The sequence below is a fragment of the Bidens hawaiensis genome, unplaced genomic scaffold (genome assembly GCF_021521415.1).
Source record: "Bidens hawaiensis isolate Kalapana, Puna unplaced genomic scaffold, B.hawaiensis_p1.1 tig00012849_1, whole genome shotgun sequence".
NCBI classification, from domain to species: domain Eukaryota; kingdom Viridiplantae; phylum Streptophyta; class Magnoliopsida; order Asterales; family Asteraceae; genus Bidens; species Bidens hawaiensis.
In genome coordinates this window covers 387,103-397,051 of record NW_027492073.1, presented here as the reverse complement: position 1 = coordinate 397,051, position 9,949 = coordinate 387,103, and the positions used below count along the sequence as shown (strand labels likewise).

At 30.9% G+C, this 9,949-nt stretch overlaps 1 non-coding gene across 1 annotated transcript; it reads left to right on the top strand.

Moving 5' to 3' along the window:
- Positions 1 to 1,525: 1,525 nt before the first annotated feature.
- Positions 1,526 to 1,599, top strand: TRNAV-AAC (transfer RNA valine (anticodon AAC)). Its single transcript has one exon. It is a non-coding gene; the product is annotated as a tRNA-Val (tRNA).
- The last annotated feature ends 8,350 nt before the right edge of the window (positions 1,600 to 9,949 follow it).

Genomic DNA, 9,949 nt, shown 5'->3' with positions numbered 1-9,949 from the left:
CAGCATATAGCATGGTTTATACACCATATAGCATAATCAAGTAGGATAAGTTAGAGTTGTATAGAATCTTAAAACAAGTTTCTAAATAACAAGCCAAACATTAATAATAACTAAACTAACGACCCAATTAAATTTAAATTAAAACAAAGTACTAGTACACAGTGTTTATTTCTATCTTATGTAGAACGTTTTGTGATTTATAAAAACAAAACTACTTTATGAAGAAAAAAAAATACTCTATAATGCATATGTTTTAAATTTACATTATTTTATATGTGATTTTATCTATAAATAGTATTTTAAACCATTAGAAACGTTACCATAAACCTCACGTGACAATGCAATACCATGCTAACCAACGGGATCAGATAAATTACAACTTATTTTAGACATGAGGCGTTTAAGAGGTTATTATAAGAAATTAAATGGGGAAGAAAGATTAAAACCTATAGCCCCTACTAGAGATGAATAAGGTAAGGTTTACCACTAAACCACAACTTGAAGGTTAAATAAATAGTTATGATCTCATATTAGTCCGTCACATATTAAACAGAATCAAGCAAATACCAAGCATCCCAAATCCTACAACGAAACCAAATAGGATATAAACAGGTGGGATCATAAACATTAGACCAAGTGTGGTGATTTTTTCCTTAAAGTGTTATGTAGGCGTCACACACGCAAAAACAATTAACTAAATCCTCATTTTATTTACGTGTAATGGTTTTAACTAAATATTGATAAAAAGAAGAAAGAAAGTCGATTGGTTGAAACTGCCTTGACCCCATCACTTTTCCTTTGGTTTCTGGCGCCATTCAATTAACGCCTCCCCACAAATGGTGCACCTTCCTCCTCTCCATAATGATGTCAGTGTCCAATTTTAGTGATATGACAGTAGGTTAACACCCACTAACTTGGACTTAAGAGTGATTGAAATACGATTAAACATTTAAACCGATGTAATAAGGCACAATGTTTCGTGGATAAATGGATAATGTTGGCTGGGTTTTGGTGGGCTCTATTGATCAGTCCATAATATACCCAATAGGTCAGTATGCTAAACAATAAAGGCCCATCTAAAAATCAGGTGTCCACTTTAATTGTCAAACGAGCCATGTTAAACGTAACTGGACTTAAGTTATTCCAAAAATCCAACATGTTCTTCATAATAGGGCTTTACGTATTCTCTAATAAATATGATGAATACTAAATTTGTGATGTTTCGTATATGTAAACGAACAAAGTCGCGGTACAAAATTCAAATCTCAACAAATGATGAGCTTGTTGCACTTGGTTTCTTTGCTGGATCGAAATAAGTGTGACCATGAAGTTGGATTCAAACGAAAAATGTAAAAAATAAACACGATAATAATTATCAAATTCAGTTGCTATAATTATTACTGTTATCTTTTTTCACAAATTAATAACTGTTGGTTAATTTAATTGTAAATGTTCTTTTGAACTATTACATTTTTATTTGGAAAACACCAAGATATATATTGAATTTTCTTAGCGACAACAACATGGTTTCGTGGTGTAGTTGGTTATCACGTCAGTCTAACACACTGAAGGTCTCCGGTTCGAACCCGGGCGAAGCCAATATTAATTTTATTTTTGAAGTCTTTTAACCTAAGATAAGTAACTGGGACAGCAGCCATATGTGATCTTTGTTACAGTTGTGTCTTTAGAATTATGTTAGATTAACGACTTCAATGCCATACAAATCATGTCAAACTTTGGCTTTTTTTTTTAACGACAAGCAAAAAAACTTTCATTACCACCAAACGGTAGAACAAAGAGTTAAGCAAACTAGAATACCGTACAAGCGAAAATGTAAGGGTTTTTTTTTTACTAAAAAAATGATCCAATTACAGCAAGATACAAAAAAAAACAAAGAAAAAAAAAACATAATACCCACTCAAAAACAAATACAACCCCGTTACAAGTTGAAATCAAATACAAACTTTGGCTTTCTTAAACGGTAAATTTACAAGCATTAATTATTAACATTCTTCTTGTTTGGCGTTCTTAAAACTTTGTTTACAATTTATTAGTGTCTCTAATATGTCGACGGTTTACACCGTCATGTTCAGATTATATGGTTTTAATTTTAAGTAAGTATACACTTCTTTTTTTTTTTTTTTGTTATGAATGTCAATACATCAACTTAACACGATTGTAATAGCCCTGACTCAAATGATTCTTGCATATAGGAAAATCCTAACATTTCAGTTATTAGCCACGAGTGGGGAAAAGGGTGGCTTGTGTACGGTTTCAAATCTCTTGCTCCACAATTGTTGTTGTTATGCTATTTATAACATTTATACAAATTTGGATTTATAAATTAACTTGATTTATTAATATTTGTAAATTGTAAAATTTGGTACGCAAGGCCGGAGTCTGTGAACAAAGTTTGTGAAATTCTGAAGACTCGGTTGGCATTGTTGGTTGACTATGTGGTTGCACCTGATTCTAAATTTTTGACCCTTGGAGTTGATTCCCTTGACATATTAAATTGGCACCTTCACATTTTAAAAAATATATATATTATATGTTACGTATATCTTGGCCTTACGATTGTACCTTTAGATATTTGAACTGGCATAAAAATATTCAGCCCATAAAATTTACATTGAAAAAAAACGAATTTAAAGAGTATCCACAATAAAAATTCCAAAAATGTCAAATAATGTTAGCTTACACATAAGAAAAACATTTATCCTTAAAAGCATCAAGAATCTCCACAATAAAAAGACCTAGAGTACCCAGAAGCGTTATCCCATCATTACTACAATTTTTTTTTAATTTTAGCATACTTATCTCGTCATACATTTTTAATAATAAAAAAATTACGTTCCCGCCACCTTTTCGTTCTTTTAGTTCAAGTCAATGAATGGCTTCCCATGACATGCTTGCCTCAATGGCAAAGAACTGGTTAAACGACCCCCCCCCCCCCCCCAATAAAAACATTTCACAAAAAGAGTTATTGGGAGGCTCTAAGCACGCAAAAAAATCCTTTCAATCCTAAATTGTTATGGAACAGTATATTAAATTTTTATGATCATGATTGCCACTTAGTAGTTAAAACTCACTATGTCTCTTAGTTTTACAGGTTACAATGACAATCTATTATTTATCTTATGGGGACGGTTGTTGAAATAAGCATCCGAGAAATGAAAAAACCTGAAAAAAAAGAATATGGGATCTGCCACCAATAACTACTAATGTTACCATTGAATATTTGTATAATGCAGGTTGAAATTGTGATGGCGCTAGAAGAAGAATTTGACATCAGTGTAGAAGAAAAAACCTCAAAAGACATAACCACCGTTCAAGAAGAATCACATCTTAGTGAAAAACTTATCAAAAAGATAAACACGAGCATAATTCTATCATTTCAGATGTATTACCTTTTGGCCTGTTTGATTACTGGACGAACCATCAGTTAGAAGATTTGGTTGTAATTGAGATGATTAATTATTTGCTAGATTTTTGGATTTGTTAATTATATGAGCTTTTGGTTATAATATCAAAATGCTTATCATTGTTCATTTGTTCATATTTTGTTGTTTGGACATGCTTTCTTTCTTCATAGAATCCCTTGAAATATGAAAGATTTAACTATTCATAAAGGACCAACCATAAAATGTGGGCAAAAGTTAAAACTAGATTAGGTATAGGTGCCCGTGTCACATAAACCGGAAAAAAAACATATGTACTTTTACCATTCGGAAGTCAAATGAAGACGTATATTCTTTTTATTGATGATACCGGTGTAACCGGTAAATTTATATGTAATTTTAGCAACACTATATGTTCCTTTTATTGACACCAATTATAATAAAACATAAAAAGCAAAACTTATGACATTTAAAACAATCGTATTTCATAACATGCCACCCTGTTTATAAGCAAATGTTGATCGATGTACAACTGTATCTTGATCGATGTACAACTGTATCTAATAAAAGAATCACGAAAACAATTAGACATAAATCAACGGACCAATAAACAATTAACGTATCACATAGTTCAATAAATCTAATTTAAAGAAATAGTATGATTTGTGAGATTTTGAAGTTGTTTAGGCTTTTATATGAGTTAAATCGGCGCTTTATTTATGCGATTAAGATTATATGTATTTCTTGGTCTTAATAGTATAATACATGATTGTTTGAATTTGGTTAACGAGGCCTATTAAAAAAAATGTGTTGTACATCCGATTGAAACATGTGACAACTTAAAAAAATAACATATTGTCAAGCTACCCGTGTAAGAAAAGTTAAACTAGCAGTTGTGATTGTAGTGTAATAGAAAAACATATTTCGTTAACATTACACTACAACAAAATCGATAACTGAAAAGTATATAGTTTATTAAGGGAGTGTTTGGGATTGCTTCTTAAAAATGCTTATGGCTTTTTTGAAAGGCAAAATATCCAAAATGCCCCTCCAAAATGGCTTTTTTGAAAGGCAAAAATATTCAAAATGCCCCTCCAAAATTGGAGGGGCATTTTGGATATTTTGTCTTTCAAAAAAGCCATAAGCACTTTTAAGAAGCAATCCCAAACATGCTCTAAGTTAGTAAAATATTTCTTGTTTTCCATTAGTAAATAAACTTTACTAACAAATTACTGAAGGGCATTACCGTCACTGATACACCTACAAGTAGCAACTAGGTTTTCTTTTTTAAGTGACAAAAATTTTACAAGTATATATGATCATATTTATGGAGAAATGACGCCTCACAACCTGCCGTCTGTCTCCTCTTTTTAATCTCAATTAAAATCGTGTCCAAACCAGACCTACGAGACTCTGGTTAGAGGTATGCATGATACAAAAACTTGAATCAAATCGTTGTAATTATAAATGAATGTTAGAACAATGGTCAATGGAAGACGTTTGATGATGTGAATATATACAATCACATGCATGATGTACAACTCTCTATATAATAAATGAAAACAGGTTTTGACACGTGTCACCACCACATGCATTTGGGACACCCATATTTATTTTGCTAACGTGTTCAACAAATAGGAAGCCACGCCTCTTGGTTTGAAAATCTTCCTCTACAAGCTTTGTTAAAGATTCTTCTGACATCTTTATCTAGGATTTGTTTCTTATCATTCAAAATTCAAAAATTGAATCAATCTATACTTCCGTTTTTCTTTTCTCTCTCTCTCTCTCTCTCTCTCTCTTGAAATCTTGATGCCCTAACAAGGAACCTAGATCTAAGAGCATTCTCATCCAACCCCTCATTTAATGTGAGGGGTATTTTTATAATTTAGAGGGTGATTTAGGGTGTTGTGAGTGAAGAGTTTTTATATTTTAGAAAAAGTAGTGAATTTTTTGTATATTTGAAAAGCTACTGTTCACCCCTTATAATTTTTTAATATATTTTGAAAGTGGTTGTGAGTGAAGGAAAGAGAAAATGTAATGATAAAATGTATAAAAAGTATTATTTAATTGAAATAAAGAGAGAAAAGATGGTGAGTTTTAGTGTAATTTTTGGTTTAGGGACAGAGGGTGGGATCTAATATGCTCTCCGTCGGTTTGTAAAAATCAGCCCATAAAGCATCATTCAAAACCCTAAAACGAAACCCATACAGTCTTCACATACATAAACAAACATCCTGCCGTTTTCCCTAGGGTTTACACTTTCTTCACCGGCGCGTCGTTCAGATTCTACATGTAAACCAAAATGGTGAAAGGCCGTCACGGTGAACGCGTCAGACTCTACACCCGAGGAACCATTTCGGCTACCGAAGGTTATTATTAATTTCACTCTTTATTATTATTTTTTTCTTTAATTTCCCAATTAAAATTGACTAGTTTATACTGATGCTATTGCTAATCAATTTTGACCATTTCAAAATCGAACCAGTATTCCAACATCTTCTTTGATTTGTTTATATTCACGATTTATATTGAGTAGTTGCTTATATTATTATCAATTTACAATACATTGTTTAATTTCACGATTTAATTTGTTTAATTATTGATATTATTATTATTATTATTATTTTATAACATATGTGTTTAATTTAACGATTGAATTTACTGATAATATTGTTAATCAATTTTGACTAGGTCAAAATTTAACCAGTATCGAACATATTGTTTGATTTGTTAATTCACGATTTAAATTGAGTAATTACTGATGTTATTATTAATTAACAACACATTGTTTAAATTGTTTGATTTCACGATTAAAAGTGATTAATTACTGATATTATTAATATTATTATTTCATAACATATGTGTTTAATTTAACTATTGAATTTGAGCAATTACTGATATTATTATTTATTATTTCATAACATATTTGTTTAATTTAACGATTGAAATTGAGTAATGACTGTATTGTTAATCAATTTTGACCAGGTCAAAGTCAAACCAGTATTCAAACACATCCTTTCAGTTGTGGGTTTCAATCTAGATAACATCCTTTCAATTGGAATCAGGTACAGTTTTCTTTGGTTTAGTGTTTTTTAGTTTTTTGATATCTTTTACTACTATATATTTTAGTTGATGGTTTATTACTATATTTGTTTCAATTAATGTTGCTTTTAGTAAATTTGGGGCCAAAACCACTGTTTGATTCAAAAATTGTTTCACTAATTGGAGATTTATATGATTGACAGTTTTTATTATTATTATTATTATTATTATTATTATTATTATTATTATTATATGTTCACAAATCAAGATGTTATAATATTTATGAGTTATTTTAATTTTCATAAGAAACATATTTAAAATTTCAAAATAAAAATATATTTTTATATTTTATTTTTTATAAGTTATTTAAAGTATTTTATGATTTGTGCCTTTATTTTACTGATGCAAAGAAGTTAATATTATGCTCATGATAGGTTTTAGAAGTAAGCATGGCCGGGTTCGGGTCTAAATGGATCATATTATGTTTCTTTACATGGATTAAACTTATTCTTCATTGGTGTGGTCAAATTTTACATTTGTACATGTTATGGAAAATGTTTCTTGCAGACCTCATCATTCAATTGCTGGGAACTGATTATGCAAGAATCATGTGTTCGATTTATGCATTTAAGCAGGTACTTATTATTCTGTGCTCCAGATAAAATATTGGTTGATTTGAAAAACATTCATATCCGTTTTAGGACGATAATTTAGAGGATTTGTAGTTTAAATATGTTGGTGAACTGCAATAAATAACTGTCTACTTAACTTCTTTTCTTAGTTGGTTCGGTTTTCTCTTCCATTAGACTATCAGTTGTAATAAGTTAACATATTAAATTTAGTACAACAAAGAAAGGGTACTTATTTTTTCAATTTAAATTTACCATCATTCATTAAGATTTTTTCTTTCTGATATATATGATGACATTTGATGTGGGTACAGATTTGATGTAAAGATTGCTGCAGCCGTAGCTGATGAAACAAAGTTACCGTTTATAACAGCTGATAATAAGTTTGAGGTGCTGTCACGCTGGTTAGTTTCATTTTTTTAACTGATAGTTGTTTCAGTATGCTTCAAGTATGCATGCTATATATTTATTACATTGAAGAAAGAAATATATTTTAATTCTACTATTTTATTTTTCTCATCATGTTAAATTATCAGGCTACATATAACGCCTTTGTTGAAGCTAGCGGAAAACACAATCGCCGCTTCACTTATGAAGATTGCTAATGATATACGGTTCCTAGGAAGGTATGAAAGCTGTACATTAAATTTATATATGTTTTACTTTATAAGACGTTTTATACTCACTTAACATTCGATATTTGTACATTCAGTGGTCTGCATTGTGGTCTTGAAGAACTTATTCTTCCTGAGAATGAACCTGGTAGCAGGATCATGCCTGTAAAGTCACCATTTCATATATACTTACAGAAATCATATAATTTTTAATAATGTTAGAAATTAACTATATATATTGATTGTTATGAGTTTTGACATGTGATCTATTTTAGGGGAAAGTAAATCCTACACAATGTGAAGCTTTGACTATGGTTTGTGCTCAGGTATATATAGGTGTATATGAATCTTTCTTCTTGACTCTTGTATAATTGGTAAAAAGTAAAAACATAGCATTAACATCTTACATTGAGTTAGCATATAAGATGGGTTGGTGTTGAACATGTCATATTTTATAGTGCGTGCTAAAACGAATTGATTAACTTGCTATTTTTTTGTTACATCTTTAATTTCTTGTATTAAGGATGAATATACTAATTATGATTATGAAAATAATATTTGTACACTTAACAATTTAAATGACGGCAATGTCGTTTACTTTGGTTAATTTCCATGCAGACAATTGGAAATCATGTAACCATTACAATGGGTGGTTCAAATGGACAATTTGAGCTCAACTACTTTAACCCAATTCAAAGTGCATTTATGGAAGGATTAAGAGTTCGAATTCAATTCAATTTTGTTAATGACATTGCAGAATCAAGATTGGCGCCAAGGTATGGAAGGAGAATTCGAACTTACATTCGGCGGATTGAATTTCATCATGACATTGTTGACGACCCACTGGTGTGGGAAGAGGTAGGTTTTCAAAACTATTTTCTTGATTTCCATGCCAAAGTTGTAATCTTTTTATGTTATTTTTGTTGTCTTAAGTTTTCTATATTTTCAATCGAGACATTGTTGACAGCCCACTGGTGTGGTAAGTTCATGGTGGTGATCATATCAGTTTACTCTGTACTGTCATGATTTGGTGATTTTTTTGTTCGAGCATTTCACTACATGTATGCATACTCAATAGAGGTTATCTTTTATGTTTGACTTTTAAAATTTCATAGATATTTTTGAATATTTACCATGATTCAGTTGGTGTCCTTAATTAATGTCAGCTACTTTGATTATCTATTTTGCTATTTTGCAAATATTTGTTTTTTTTTCTTGGACACTTTACCACGATATCATAGAAACCAATTGGGTTTAACTGATACTTTTAAGCCATTGTCAGAATCATTGTGCATGTTCTAATTTTGAATGAGGTTGTATGATTAGTATAACTGATTTACAATATTGATAATGTCCAATGGTTAGTTTTAGAGGATTTTCATCCATTATTTTAGTTTAATTTATGCTTCCGGAATATTTGGTTTTTATTAAACATTCAAATTATCTAAATTGCTAATTTGTTCATTTTTAAAATTAAATATATTCATTGTATTATAAACTTTTTTTATTGAGTAAAGTGTCAAAATCGTCCCCGAGGTTTGGTCATTTTTGCGACTTTCGTCCAAATAGTTTCTTTTTTGCAACTGCAACCTTGAGGTTTTCTGATTGCTGCCAATAACGTCCAAATCGCTAACTCTGTTAATTTTTTCTGTTAACTCAAAGGGTATTTTAGATATTTTATTGTTTTCTTTATTAAATTCTTTAATAAATAGCAAATTTATAATAATAAAAAAGAAAGACCATAAACAAAAAAATGACCACAACCACCAGAACCTTTCCAAAACAAAATCATTTATGGCTTTTCATTTCTTCCTTTAAACCTCATGAACTCCGGTGACGATAAAGAACTCAATCTCTTCTTTCGCCACTAATTCAAGATCCCGAACCGATATGACCCCTTATCATCTCCAGACAACGCCTCCACCACACCACCGCCCACAACCACCATCGTCTCCGGCAACTCATCAATGTTTCTCTTTCTTGCACCAAACTGAACATACAAAATAAACCACAAAATTAACAGCATACCACTGTCGCATCTTCTTCATCGTAAACCTTTAGCCGTGAATTTCTCACTCACACAATTTCACAATTGAACACACATAGTAATCGACTGAGGTATTGGTGGTTTCATAGGCGTCGACTGTGGAGGTTTCAAGCAACGACAGTGATGGGGTTTAGCCTTCATCCGCTAATTTCTCTCCACTGTGGATCTCTCTACTCCCTCCGTTTTTCATAATAAACCTTGAGGTTTCAGGAATTA